General features: G+C 35.2%; 1 protein-coding gene and 1 long non-coding RNA gene across 2 annotated transcripts in view; both read right to left on the minus strand.

The window, feature by feature from the left end:
- Window positions 1-847, minus strand: part of LOC115245438 — a 68,707-nt gene extending 67,860 nt beyond the window's left edge. The window contains exon 1 of the long non-coding RNA XR_003885545.1: window positions 427-847. This is a non-coding gene — a long non-coding RNA (uncharacterized LOC115245438). The remainder of the gene's footprint in view (window positions 1-426) is intronic.
- Window positions 1-5,653, minus strand: part of LOC115245434 (UPF0489 protein C5orf22 homolog) — a 692,512-nt gene that overhangs the window by 564,953 nt on the left and 121,906 nt on the right. The window lies entirely within an intron of this gene.

Below are 5,653 nucleotides of genomic sequence, written 5' to 3' on the forward strand. Positions count from 1 at the left end.
CTTTCCCTCTCTCTTTCTCATAATGTTTTTAAATTGTACTTCAATTTTATAAAATATTTTGAAATTAATAAATAATTAAAAAGAGGATTCTGTATTGCCTGCATTTTATCTGAAATATTATATTCCGATCGTCATAATCGTATAATGTAATTAATATCAACATAACTTCATAATTAAATAATAAATAATATACACGGTGTATAAAATAACTGTGGATCTCGGCCAAAAAATTATCATTAAAAATAAACAGTTTTATGACACGTCGCATTCACCGTTATAAAATCAAAAATATCAGCATTTCCAAAAATCTATTTTATATCCCGCAGTGTCGATCAAACGATATTTGAATACGAAAGAAGAACCGTGCAACGTCGCTTGCATCATTAACGAATGAGAAAACCGTTACTCTCTTTGCACGATACGTACGTGCACTTTTGTACAGTCGCCCGCGGTATGAAACAAAGACGGAGGAGAATCCCATCCTTCACTGTCATGGCCAGTACCATCAAAGCAAAGATATACTTTCACACTTCACCGTCACCGCGAAAGGATCGCGCTGAACGGGACAACGACACGGATGGCCTCCTCCGCGAGAGCGAGGCGATTGGTCCATCGACTCACGGACTCACACTGCTCACTCGTTACGTGACCGCGTCTCACCCTTAAGCTGATCCAATCGGTTGCGTTATTATCGGGATTGCCGAGATTCGAGAGACGATCCAGATGAACCGCGCTCGTCAAACAACAGAGAGCCCTGTCGTTGGATACGAAGGGCGACAGAATAGAAGAGAAGAGAAGAGACAGGGAAGAGAGAGGATTGCGAGGCGTCGCGGCGCTGGTCGGCACTAGACTTGGCGTCGGTTCGTTCGTTAGCTGGACCCTCTTGCTCGCCCGTATTAATTTGCTTCCTCCTCCCCTCGCGTCCCCCCTCCCACCGACCCCTCGCGGCGGTCCCTTCCTCGGCCATCCCCCCCTTGCTCGGGAAAAGGGGGGTTTAGGTCGCCCCCGGTCTCTTTGCTGCCTGCCGCCGCTGCTACGAGACGCCAGAGAGACGGCGCATGCGGACTCTGCTAATCACCCTCATCGTCCTCTACGCTCCTACTAGGAGAAACCCCCTCCCTCTCGTTGCCGACCGCTATGGGCGATAAACGCGAGAGCCATCAGAAAATTAATCGACAACTCGCCACGGTATTCCGAACTACTTTGACTTTGTTTCTCACGACCGTGACCTTCTCCGGCGCGGAGCACACAAGGGTATCTTTAAATACCTGTATCTATATAATCGCGTCATAGTTAAATTTCGTTTCATGAAAGGAGAGAAATGAGATTTAAAATTCGTAGGAATTTGCAGGAAAGCTGTTAGGATGATGAGCAAAAAGGAAAAAAAAAACGGAATCAATTTCAATTGGAATATTAATTTAAATCATCATTTTCATCATCATCGAGAAACATTGTCTTCCCATGTTCATAATACATATTTAATAATAATTTGTTTTAAAAATTATTCATATAATTTTTGATTGTACAAATTTGTCGAAATATATTATCTCTAATAATAATTCTTCTATTCTTTATAAGCTCGTTATACATATTGATTCAATACTCCATCCTATCAGTATACCAATTCAAGCAACAATTTTACGACAGTCAATAAACTGTGATGACTCGTACTCATCCATAACGAGAGCGCAACAAAAATAAAGCGCGCGTATATTCACAAAAATAAAATGAAAAACATTACTTCACTTTACCGACAATGCATAGCATTGTGTCATCAAGCGGAGGGTTCGTAACAAGACGAAACTGCTTCTGCGAGGGACGGTAATGAGGATGATAGTAAACGAGGTATTGGAAAATCGTGTGAAGAGCTGGGACATCGTAGGTAGATAGGTAACCAGCCAATCAATGATGCAGGGTAAGAGGAGGTCAGCAATTTTTCGCCTCATTGCTCATAGAAAGGAAACGCTTTATCGTACGTCCCTCCTTCTACCCTTCCACTCCCGTCAAAGCATCCGCGAACTTACGGCTGTCAGATATTGACTGTGGGGCGGACTTAGCGTCAGCTCGTCGTGGATGTTGATCAGGTAGCACTTTTTTATCGAACCAATTTTCCGGGGCTGAAGCTATCGATATTTCGCCCGTGGTTCGTGCGACACAAATCCTCGTGGAGAAAAAGAGCCGACGTTTCTCGTGAGCAAATTATTGAAGTCACAATGTGACCATTTTCGATTACTTTCCAAAAGATTTTTCTTTGGAAAAATAGAATTATTCAAATTGTGTACAAATAATAATGCTTTAATTCTTACAATTAAATGTATGAATTCTCCTAAATGTAAGAGAAAATCCGTGTTCTATAACATATAGAATCCTTGATTTAATTATATTTTATTTCACTTTTTAATATTTAATTGGATTCATTAATGGCAACGTGCTTATACGTCTCAGCGAATTTGATTTCACAGATATCAGCAGAAGAAATGAGGGAGAAGAGAAGAAAATGATGAAATCCCATAAGGGACGACCTATCGTGATTCGAGCTCAAATAGTCTAAGGATCGAAGATACAGCATAATCGCGAGTATAAAACAGCGAAACGCTTAGCATAGTAACATCCTGGCGGGAGCGTCATTACCGTATTGATCGTGGAGGTGATTTCTCTCGCTCTTTTCCTCCTGTTATATCCCTCTCCGCTTCGGGGAGGATCAGAGTCGAGGGGTGGGAGTGAATCAGGGAGGCGTATTATCATGGAGAGGGTTGAAAGTAGGACAACGAATTTCTCGATATGATCATTCTCAAGTCAAAGAACTTGTCAAGGCAGAAGAATTGCGAAAATAGAAGCAAGGAACTTCGAGACTGCATGTTAGAAAATGTTAATAGTCCCTGCGATTTGACTAACATTCAAAATACACCTCAAAACAATACAAAATATTATCTGCGATTTTTTTGTTCTCTGCATATTTTTATATAAAATTAATTATGTTTTATTTTTATAAAATGTTTCCCTTTTTTTTGTACTATAATGTTTTCTTAAATATTTCACCGCTTTTTCTATTTTCCTCTGAAATATTTTTCTAAAAGCGTAAAATATTTTACAAGTCATTTTACAGCTTTATATAGCTCTCTATTCTATTTGTTATCAAAGAAAATCATTAAAATTTTCTCTTAGACTATAGATCATCGAACTTCAAAAGGAATTCGGTCGTTATCGCACGGACGGTTATGCGAGTTCTTGCACTGATTCAAGGAGATGACATTGACCTCGACGGTGACGTCAGGTAAAGTTCGAAGATCCTTCCTTCTCCTCTTACCATTCCTCACTGATGGTCCAGTACCCGTTGCAGGACCGGTTTGGTAAGCGTCAACCGATCGTATGAGCAAAAAACAGCTGAATCACCATGACTCTGATCCTTCAACTCAAAGCTCGAGATAGAGGCAACTCAACCGATATGTCGAAAATTCAAAGTCGAACATGTATTTAAAAAAAAAATTGGACAAGAAAACATAAGGGAAAAAATATTACCGTTCTAAACTATATATAACAGCACTCCTCTTAAAGATACATTAATATCTCTAAGAAATCACCAAACATATTTACTGTCAAATTATTGTAACTCCTTCAAAGCCAAAGATTTATATCATTATTTATCAGTAAAATAATTTAATTAATAAATTAAAATTTAATTAACAACCAAATTTGTCTCAAATGAGTATAACGGTAAAAGTATTGAGAAGAAATAAAAAACATATATTTTAATGTACTGTAATCGCACTGTTTGCAATGACTGTGTAATATTATAAAATATATTATTTCATATTTTCCTTGAAACAGCACATTTATAACAATTATAACACATTTGTGACAATTACTGGATCTGTGATAATCAATGTGATGTACAAATGTATGTGTATGGCCCGTGAGCGATACGACTTTTTAACACGCAATATAATAGCAGCAGTTAAATGGAAGTCTGACAGTAAGAGATATACTCACACTCAAATGTATAAATATTTGTTTCAATATAAATTAAAACAAATTAAGCTTATTGAGTTTATTATAGATATATATAATATATATCTGTCAACTCAATTTTAAAAAATACACAATAATATGCTGTCGTAAAGAGTTATATACTGTGATAAAAGTTAAATGATGATGGAAATCTATAATAGTAGGAAAAATACTATTACACTCAAAGGTACAAATATTCAATACAGATAAATTAAAACGAATAAAGTTTTTATAGAGCCACTCACGGACTACTAAAATTCTATTCTATTTATACACAAGATATTATAACGTTATTTCAAAAAAGCAACTTGTTTTTATTTATGCAATAATTATTTTCTGAAATTTAATAGTTAATGTTGAACACACACATAGTTTATCATTATAATATTATTATTCTTCTGGCGGATGGACTTTTAATATCAAAATAAGAAATCTCAAGGAAGTTAACGTGATATCTCGAAGGCGTATTGATTATCCTCTCTGATATTTCTCTTTCTCTTTTTTTTCTCTGTAAGATGGTAAAAAAAATATCTCTCTCCATATTTAATTTTTGAATAGCTGTTTTCATTATCTTAGGAAAAATGTTTTCGTAATCATCGATTCGCAATTCTTTTACAATCGCGAATTATGAAACTAATGACTGTCACATAAAGCCATTTTTAAATGATAAATCGCGAAATAAATATTTGATTTACATTCATATACAGTCGTAGCTTCTAAAATTAAAATTTATCTTCGTGTTGCTCAATTATTACGTTCGATCGATTTATTCTAGCTGTCTTACGCGACCGCATGATTACGCATATGCATGCGCATACAATTGTGCAAGAACTGATATTATATTGTACGCGACATAAACGTGATTCACGTAACCTACTGCTTTATAACCCGTTTGGTAAAATCCTTATGCTGACATTGTATCTTATCGGTGAGAAATGTAAATAAGGCACATCAAAGAGAAGTCATTTTGCTTTTCGATTTTTTTCACATTATAAATCTAGTTTCGTACAAAACGTTCCCTATAATAAATTAGAAAATTTCTCATTCATCACGACTTTAACGAAGTAAATACAGATTAGAAATCTAATTAGTTTATTTATTATCAATCTATTAAAACTGAAAAGCAATAGAAATAGACTTTCTGGCAATTACTGCCACAAATTCTTATTATTTTTTAATCACGATTTCTATAATTGATATAATCATTCCATAAGTCTTAGGTCAAGTCTATCAAATGCAAGAACTCTATTCATCCATATTGGACAAAAATCTATCAACATATTAAATAAAAAAAACTTAAATAGATAGCTAGTATCATTGATAAATTTTATATAGATAGTTATATGCAGCGATATAGCCAAATGAGTACTGCAAAATATGCGCTGAATGCTTCTAAATGTCGTGAAATAAATGAACTCATAGGATATAAACGAATCCATAGAAAAGTGTCAGAGGATATGGTGGATCAGCAAGTGTCTATTTTGGAAAATTGCTTTGATATGTACATATTTATTGTTAGAACTAAATACTCGTTCAAGTGCCTATCAAGTGCTCTATCATATGTACAAAAAAAAACAGAAAAGGAATTTCAAGATATTAAATTTAATATGTATATATATAAATTATTATTTTTTAAATATATATA

The sequence above is a fragment of the Formica exsecta genome, unplaced genomic scaffold, assembly GCF_003651465.1.
Source record: "Formica exsecta isolate Colony F162 unplaced genomic scaffold, ASM365146v1 scaffold98, whole genome shotgun sequence".
NCBI classification, from domain to species: Eukaryota; Metazoa; Arthropoda; class Insecta; order Hymenoptera; family Formicidae; genus Formica; species Formica exsecta.